Source organism: Rhipicephalus microplus, chromosome 1 (genome assembly GCF_043290135.1).
Source record: "Rhipicephalus microplus isolate Deutch F79 chromosome 1, USDA_Rmic, whole genome shotgun sequence".
Lineage (NCBI taxonomy): Eukaryota > Metazoa > Arthropoda > Arachnida > Ixodida > Ixodidae > Rhipicephalus > Rhipicephalus microplus.
In genome coordinates this window covers 160,772,749-160,782,401 of record NC_134700.1, presented here as the reverse complement: position 1 = coordinate 160,782,401, position 9,653 = coordinate 160,772,749, and the positions used below count along the sequence as shown (strand labels likewise).

The 9,653-nt window shown below is 43.9% G+C and overlaps 1 long non-coding RNA gene across 1 annotated transcript; it reads left to right on the top strand.

Moving 5' to 3' along the window:
* Nucleotides 1-7,769: 7,769 nt before the first annotated feature.
* On the top strand, nucleotides 7,770-9,187 carry LOC142801857 (uncharacterized). Its single transcript, XR_012893940.1, has 3 exons — nucleotides 7,770-7,848; nucleotides 8,402-8,498; nucleotides 9,052-9,187. It is a non-coding gene; the product is annotated as an uncharacterized LOC142801857 (long non-coding RNA).
* The last annotated feature ends 466 nt before the right edge of the window (nucleotides 9,188-9,653 follow it).

Sequence of the window (9,653 nt, the reverse complement as noted above, 5' to 3'; positions counted from 1 at the left end):
TCTGCCTTCTTACCGTTAGTGGCTACCATCGCAATGTTCATTTTGGTTGGGTACAGTATAGTACTTTCAAAAAATAGCAATTGTTACGAACCTGGCTGCTTGACATCGAACATTTTCTAATTTGTCGATTAAATAATTAGGTGATAACGACAGTCCCTTATAATACACGATTGCTATAGAATTAATCTTACATACACTGAATGTTTATTTCACGGCTTGTGAAGCTAGCTTTAAATTCCTCAAAATGTTTGCGAGTAACTTCACTTGTTTAGCGAGGTTATTAGTGGCACAAAGCTAGACCATACAAAGGTCTTTAGCCATACCCTAAGTGGAAGGCCAGGGTTACCGTTAGTGGCTACTTATCGTCAAAGAGCAACTTTACGACTTTGTCTGGCAACAAAAACTTCAGGTTAGACTATGGCTACTTTCTGGCTGGTTTTACTTTCTACTTTAGCACATTTAGTGGCAATTTTTGTATTATTTTAGTATAAAACAAAAAGTTAGTCGCAAGAAAAAAAATGGCAGCACATCCACGGAGTGAATGATGGAGAGTCGGGCGAAGCATTCGTCCGTCCATTCGTTCTTGCTTCCGTCCGTCTGTGGCCGTCCATGCGTCCATCCACCCGTCCGTGCGTTCGTCTGTTCGTGCGTCCGTCCCTGCGTTTGTCCATGCATCCGCGCCTGCGTCCGTTCATGCGTCCATCCATGCATCTGTCTGTGTGTCCGTTCGTCCATCTATTCAGCACTCCAAGTACCACCATCTCGCATCTTTTCATCATATATTCCCCATATAGAAGCACCGCCATCCAGCGGACATTCCAAGGACTAAAGGAGAGGTGGCACACGCACACTTTCTTATGGCGTGCGCTTCGGGTCTACTTCCTCCCTTTAACCACCTCGAGTTCATGGTATATACTAGTTCACTGTATTCATGGCACTGCGGCCCAACGCTCGCTAAACCTTTGTAAAACCGAGGAGGTTACGCCCAGCGAGTATAACGTAGCAACCTTTCCCTGTCAGACAGTGCTCAATGTACACGCCAATGGCTGCTAATGGGAAATGAGAGACAGGAGAATTTGGCTTTTACTTTCTTACGGCTTGTGCATCGTATCTACTTCCCCCTTTAAACCACCTCGAGTTGATGGTATATACTAGTTTATTGCATTCATGACACCGCGGCTGAACGCTCGCTAAACCTTTCTAAAACTAAGGAGGTTACACCCAGCGAGTATAACGTAGCAACCCTTTCTTGTCAGATAGTGCTCAATGTACATGCCAATGGCTGCAAATGAAGATTGAAGCGTGCGCGTTAACTAAAAGTCGAATGCTTCTGTCTGTCATTCCCGAGGAACAAAGAAACTGTACGTAGGCGAACTGAAAGTGCAATAATTTTTGCAACTTACCTGTGGTTTGGGGACTCGGCAAGAGGAAAAAGTATTGTGGTTGTCACACTTCGTTTTTAAATATTCACGATCATAGTATTTACTGTTGAATACTGAAATAACTCTATAAATATCACTTTCTTCTATTTGGCTACAAATTGGGCGCTAAAAAGAGTTGGCGTGGCTACATTGTCAAATTTTAGCTTGAGTTTTGGCTCCTTTTCAAATCTTTCCGACGGCAACCCTGGTATTGGGGCCTCTGTGCAAGCTAGTAGAACTTTTTCTTGGGTGAATTGGTGCGCACGTTTGCTGAACATGCTATCTGTGGTGCAAAGCTTGGAACTCGAAAACGGAAAAGGAAGACAGATGAGCGCCAGCAAGCTCTATTGAACGATGCTTCGAGGCGCTATACTTTGGTGTAGCTTCCCGCGCCCACTTGGTGACGAAAGGACAGCGAAAGTGCTTTCTCATGCGACGGCTCACCTTATACTCGAAGTATTGGAGCAAAATATGCCGAAGATAAGCGCGAAACAACAGAGTCTTATAGCAATGTGATTCTCTGGCGGCACAGGAAAGTGTTGAATGTTGCAAATCATTAACACCGAGGAGAGAGATTGTGTAAAAGATGTAAAGCACGTGGGTGGAGCCTCTTCCATGTGCGTTAGTGACGAAATGGGCTGAACGCCCAACTCTTATCGTCCCGTACTGAGAGGTCTTGGGTTCCATTGTAGTGATAGAGCTCTATCTTTTAGTTTTTTTTCTTTGTCATTCATGGTCAAAACACGTCACAGCCTTCAAGTCAAAGCTCAAGAGTTTTGTCCACGTTCTTCGGGTTATGGCCGGAGCAAGATGGGCTCCTTCGGAGGCAGCTCACCTGCAACTGTACCAATCTTTATTCGTAGGGTACTTACGATACAGCATGCCCAGCATGAAGCCCAGTTGTGCAAGAACGCTAGAAAACATCCAAGCTCAAGGGTTGCGCACATGTTTGGGCTTACCCCAATGCACATCAACCAAGGGAACTCTCGCCGAAGTTCGGTCTTGTCCAATCAAAGTATATGAGCTTTGCGAGCCTCTTCGAGTCCACCTTCGCTTGTTGACTCGACACAGGCAACATCCCCTATCAGCGCTCCCTGCCAGCCACCGAGACTGCAGTTATTCAAGAGCTATATCGCGGCTCGAGAACATCACACCGCCAAGATTCTCTCCCCCCACGTGTTCCTGAGACACCTCCGTGGCTCCTGCCTAGACCACTTGTCATACTTCAGATTCCTGGGATTATAAAGAATTCCCTTGTATAATCGATTGGCCTAAAGCAACTTACACTGCTGCACATTTATACTATGTTCGACGTTGTGGCGCACGTATATACTGATGGATCTACCCCGTCGCGTACCTCCACCGCAGCCTTTGTCATCCCGCAGATGAAGATAGCTCGACGTTTCAAGATAGATCACAAGACCACATCAACAGCCGCGGAACTTGTTGCTATTCGGGAGGCAATACGTTTCATGTCGACAGAACCCGCTCGTAAATGGACGATACTATGCGATGCCAAAGCTGCTCTTCAAACTATCGATGTCTTCATGAGACAAGGTCCATATCATACTTTATCGATTGAAATTGCAGAGCTTTGCTACAAAAAATGGACATCATGTAACATTTCAATGGATACCTGCTCATTGTGGCATAATAGGCAATGAAGAGGTGGGCGCTGAAGCTAAGAGAGCTTTAAATAGTGCCCCGGAAGTGTGCATCGCATTTTCTCGACAAGATACTAACATCCTACTTCGGCGCGTAATGCGTAACTCCATCTTAGAACACTGGCAGAAACCACAACACCAGCACAAGCGGCTGCACAAATGGGACCCGGAAATGAAGTTCCATATGCCTCACAAGTTAAAGCGAAGCATCTCATGCATTATCCACCGCATTCGCCTCGGTGTGGCTTACACGAGACGTTACACCCACTTGATTGGCTGTAATAACACAGGTCCCAATTGTGATCACTGTCGGTTGCCAGAAACGCTCGAACATATATTTTGCGACTGTCCAGCATATGCAAGCGAACGTCAGCAACTGATATCTTTAATTGGCCGATATATTAGTCGACCATTAACCGATGAGGTTGTGTTAGGTCCTTGGCCTGACGCCAGCAGCAAACATGTTGTTATACGAGCCGCCATCACTTTCTTAGAAGCCACTGGACTGGATGCACGTCTGTAGAGTTACACAGCCTAATAAGAACATATCATCTCTCTACCTTACCATCGTAATTTATCACTCTTTCACTCCCCAGTCACCCATACCCAGTGTAGAGTAGCTGGCCAGAGCAAACTATAGCTCAGGCCGAACTCTCTACCTTTCTGTAAACAAATTCTCTCTCTCTCTCTCTCTCTCTCTTTTCTTTATCATTAGTTAGTGTACATTTTACTAACGTCATATCTGTGACGGAAATACGTCAGTGAAGTATTAGGGGACCCCGGCATAAAACACTTCCGCTCTAAAACAGGACAACAGTTGCTTCTGAACTAAATTCATTAAGGGAAGACACGTAACATCTACATACCCGACACACGCGACAAGATAAAAATATCATGAACCTGCACAAAGCAAAATCTAGTAGCAAGGTCAAGAAATACAATTTATTCGAATGATAATGCAATGGAAGGCTGGTTTATGTGTTGTTCTCCCCCTTACGATTAATATGTGAGACGTCTACTACTGTTTGCTTTTTTTCTCTTGTTGCGTGTTTTTGGGTGCGTATAAGTTACGTTTCTTCAGTTAATAAATTTCTTCGAGACTCAGTGCATGTTCTGTTCTTTATACACGCTCCTTTTATTGTGCCTGCGTTTTTTCTCGCTATTCCATTTCAGCGTCTTTGTAAGCTTAATCAGAAAAATATAAAAAATGTCAATTTACTTTCGTTCACTTCATAATAATTAACCACTGACATGGCGTGCGCCTGCCCCTGCAACCCTGCTATAGCCTCTTTCCCCAACCCAATCCGGCGGGAGAAGTGGGAGGCCACCCGACTTGGCTGTATTGCACTTCAGGCCCAAAAGACCTTGGTTTGACGAGCCCAAGCGGCAGCCGACGCCTATGGGGTCCCGTACAAGAAATCCTCACCTACTAGTTGCGGGTGCCGTCCGCAAATAGTAGGTGGTCCCTGCATACCCCTCTTGTTTTAAAAGCGAAGCATTTCTTAGCGAACTTTGGCGACATTGTGCATATCTATCTATCTATCTATCTATCTATCTATCTATCTATCTATCTATCTATCTATCTATCTATCTATCTATCTATCTATCTATCTATCTATCTATCTATCTATCTATCTATCTATCTATCTATCTATCTATCTATCTATCTATCTATCTATCTATCTATCTATCTATCTATCTATCTATCTATCTATCTATCTATCTATCTATCTATCTATCTATCTATCTATCTATCTATCTATCTATCTATCTATCTAGCCACCTACAACTTTTAGCTTTCCTGGCCGTTTCGATATTGGTATCGATACCAAACTTGGTATGGCATAACATGACTGCATGAAAAACATATTTGACTAGTCATGACATAAAAATTATGATATGAATGTCATGATTTATATATCATGGTCTTGGAGCTCTTGCGGTAGTTTCGTTCACATGGCATGTAGCAAAACTGGTATGGTATGACATGATTGCGTGGCAAACGCAAGCGACATACCTTAACATGAAAATTATCACCTTGGTGTCATTTAACAACACGACTACATGCCGCGCTCATGATGCGCTGGCAACCGTTTTGTTAGATTCACTTATACCAAATTTGGTATTACGGGGCGTGAATGGATTATGAAGGTATGATACTGGTGCAAACATGATATACATGAGATGCGTGTCATGTAACAACATGACGACAAGCTATGCTCATGATGCGCTCGCGGCCGTTTCGCTAGCTTAACTTGTACCAAGCTCGGTATTAAGTGATGCGAACGGACGACATAGGTAAACGACACATCCAAACATGATAATCATCGCATGCGTGTCATCTAACAGCACGACTGCATGTTACACTCATGATCCGCTCGCGGACGTTTCGCTAGCTTCATACGTACCGAACTCGGTATTACGGGATGCCAAAGGATGGTGGAGGTATGTGGCTGGTGCAAACATGATAATCATGAGATGCGTGTCATGTGAGAACACGACTACATGCCGCAATCAAGGCGCCAATACATTTCGACTTGACGCGGTGCGCGTGCTTGCCGGCGTTCACTTCGTCGCGTCACGGCGGCGTTGCCACGCCAGGCGCCGGTCCTGCCATATACTCGCAGGCGCAAGCCGCGCTGCGTTGCTTTGAAGCATACGCGTTTCAGTGCGTTCGGCGTCCCTTCGTCACGAAAAGAGAAAGACGCAGTGTTGTCTGGGTAACGCATCGGCTCGAAATGCAGCTTGTCGCATTTCGCGCCGGTTGCCGTCGGGCCTGCAGCGACAGACTATACAGTGCTGGCGTTTTGCTAACGTAGCGTCGCTGTGGAAACGTGCGCGCGCGTCAATGCTACAGTGGAGTATATTGGGCCCTTCATGATGCGTTTGCGGCCGTTTTGATAGCTCCACATATACCGAATTCGGTGTTACGTGACGTTAATGGATGACGAAATGTATGACTTGTGCACACATGATACTCCTGACACGCGTATCATGTAAGAACATAACAAAATACCACGCTCATGGCGTGCTCACGGCCGTTTACATAAATGTTTTTACCACCACCACTGACTGGATATGTGAAAATCTGCGTTTAGTGAAGAGGAAATACTGAAAGAACAAAAGAGCAAAGTAGAAAAAGAAGACGACGACGAATGAGACCGGTGGATTTCGAGCCCCTCTCTTTCGCGAACCCCGACGTTTCGTTCACTAGACGACGTGCAGAGGTCCCCTATTGTCGCATACAGCTCTTCCGCTATTTTAACTATCTTGTCCATATTGGTAGTTATTTTGCTTTCTTTGTCCCTTAGTGCATACATCCGACTTTTGCCTATCCCAAGTTTCCTCTTCACTGCTTTGACGCTTCCTCCGTTTTTCAGAGCGTGTTCAATTCTCTCCATGTTATACCTTCTTACATCGCATACTTTACATCTATTAATCAACTTCGAAAGCTCTGCCAGTTCTATTTTGTCTGTTGTACTTGACACTTTCATGATTTGACGCTTCTTAATTAGGTTCTTCGTTTCCTGGGAAAGCTTGCCAGTGTCCTGTCTAACTACCCTGCCTCCAACTTCCACTGCACACTCCGTAATGATACTGGTCAGATTATCATTCATTGTATCTACGCTAAGGTTAGTTTCTTCACTAACAGCCGAGTACCTGTTCTGCAGCGACACTCTGAATTCCTGTACTTTCCCTCTCAGTGCTAGCTCATTGATTGGCTTCTTGCGTATCAGTTTCTGTCGTTCCCTCTTCAAGTCTAGGTGAATTCGAGACCGTACCATTCTATGGTCACTGCATCGTACCTTGCCAACCACTTCCACATCCTGCACGATTCCTGGGTGTGCAGTCATTATAAAGTCTATTTCGTTCTTATTTTCGCCATTAGGGCTCCTCCATGTCCACTTGCGGTTTTCTCGTTTTCGGTAAAAGGTATTCAAAATCCGCAAATTATTGCGTTCTGTGAATTCTACTAGTAGCTCTCCTCTGGCGTTTCTAGTGCCGATGCCATAAATTCCTACTGCCTGGTCTCCAGCCTGCTTCTTCCCTACCTTTGCATTAAAGTCGCCCATCACTATAGTATACTATAAAGACAAACTCCCACCAAACCTATATTTTGTGCATCCTGTTGATTTCCTCACTGATTGGGCTACAATGGTGGCTCTTCTCCCACGTGTTTTCTGGGGTATTTATATATTTCCAACAAATGTGGCCGTGGTGGGGGGATCTAACGTTGTTATGACCACAGTTAAACTTACGTGCAGGCAATCGCCTAATATAAACCTTGAAATGTTGCCCTAAGGCGCCGATACTGCTGAGTCAATACCGTAGCACTCGTAATGCAGTGATGTGGATTCAGCTCTTGTTCTTGGAAAATTAACAATTTTATCCATGGTTCGATAAAACCTGCATTTTATTTTTGTGGTGCATTTCTCAGGCTCACCGTCTGTGGACCTGATATTTTGATCAACATTCCATTTTTGTTATGCTTTTCTGCCATGGTTTTCAAGACTGTTAGATGGCAGACTGTGTGCTTGTGCACTAAATTGCTGCTGTATGGCACTAACAATGATGACTCATAAACACACCTGCAAAGCTGAATGTTTTTACGGCTCACTGGAGAGCTGTACTGGTAATGCTGATTGAAGTGAGCATTTCTAAAATGTATTTTTAATTTGCCACCAGACACCTTGAGGACCAAAAAGAAGAAAGGAAAAGATCCCCGAGCAAAGCAGAAAGCTATCACTGTAGAAGGGGTTGAGGTATGTACTCAGATCGGTGTGATTTTTAATCTGGGATGTATCTTTAGAAAAGCCATTTGATCAGTAGGCAGGTTTTGTAAATGTTTGTTAGAACTCCAGTCAGAAGTAAGTAGATCACTTATTTAATATATTGTAAGGAATGAGTAGAAGTGTCAGTTTAAGAGTTACACATGTAATACAGTTCGCAAAATTGGCAGTGGTGACATAGATTGCTGTGCAATGATGTGGATTGTAGCACAGAGCCCTGTGGCATCTAACTTAAGTTCGGAAGCAAGGAAGCATGTGTGTGAGACTGGGTGGACATATGGATTGCATGCCAATGTCTTTCTAGTGTTTTCTTTACTAAAATCATTTATGCGAGTACCATGACTTGCTATCATGATTTTGTTATAATTCTTCAACCCTCGTGCGATGCGTAAATCAAGCTTTTGGTGCATTCAAGCTTCTCGGCATGTGAACTGTAGGCCATGCTCGGAAACTCTGAATTGTGATGCAGTCATAGTTACGAACTTTTGATGTTCCTGTTTGGGGTGGGTCGTTACTGCTTTTTCAGAATGAGGAAGATGAACCGGAAGACGTGACGCAGGCATTTTTTTGGTGACGAGGACACCTCGTTTCAGCAGATGAATTTGTCCAGACCATTACTGAAGGTATATCATTTACTGATCATTGAATAGATTGAAAGAGTATTTTTTTAGGTACTGCAATGGCAGTGCTTTGGACAGCAATGTATCACATTTGTAATGAACATTAGCACCTTGTAATAATAAGGGAATTTTGTGTAATAAGGGAATCTTTAGAATATCTCGCTGTCTTATCAGTAATTCTAATTCACTTATGAAGCAGCTTTTTTTAGGTACATAATTTGAAAGTCTTAAAGCTGAAGCTGGACAGAGTTTAATTTAAGGTATGGCCTTGTAGAACTTAAGTGCAACTTTAATTCAGACTTGAAGATAGCAAGTCAGAAAGAGGCTGGTCATCCATAATGACACCAGAAGATGGGCTTAGTTTGAGCATCTTCAAAGGCTTGAACCAGAAGAACAAAAATGCTTATGAAAAGGACAAGGACAAAGATTTTGGTCATGCTAAGGTGTCTTTTGAGGTGTTCAAGTGTTTTCTTTTTGTACTCAGGATACAGAACCTCTATGTGGAAGTTATACTCCTTTGGTCCAATGACTGCATCTTCCTTTTCAATCATTCCAGGCACTGACTGCCATGAACTTTGTCTACCCGACACCAATACAGTCATCAACCATACCGATGGCACTCTTAGGCAGGGATATCTATGCATGTGCTGCAACAGGAACACGTGAGAAGGCTTGTGCCGTGTGGCCAGTTAGCTCAAAACTGCCAGGCCTTAGAATGCCTTGCAGTTTGTACCAGTATATTTGCCGTAATATCCCGAGCAAGCGCACCTACCCAAACGAGTTTTCCCACCTTTTTCCTTCTGCCAGTTTTACTTTGATTCACCCATAATTGGTGAATAAGAACTATATTGAGTGTGTAGTATTCAATAAATCATTTCAGTAGAAGCGTGGGTTCGCATCGCTTGTTCTTAGCAGCTTTTCTGCCACTGCCACATTAAATTTTGATTTGTGACTGTGCAAGGGCTTCCCTTCTGAATCTTGCCGCATTTTCTTTCATCGGGGAAGTGGGGGGGGGGGGGCGGGGGGTAGGGATTGCTCAGGATTTTACTGTACAACTGTAGGTTGGTTGAGCCTATGTATTTTTATTGTGTGCTCCTCTTTTTTTGCAGCGTTGCTATGATTAAATGCCTTTCATGCACTGATCTGGTAACTCGTCAC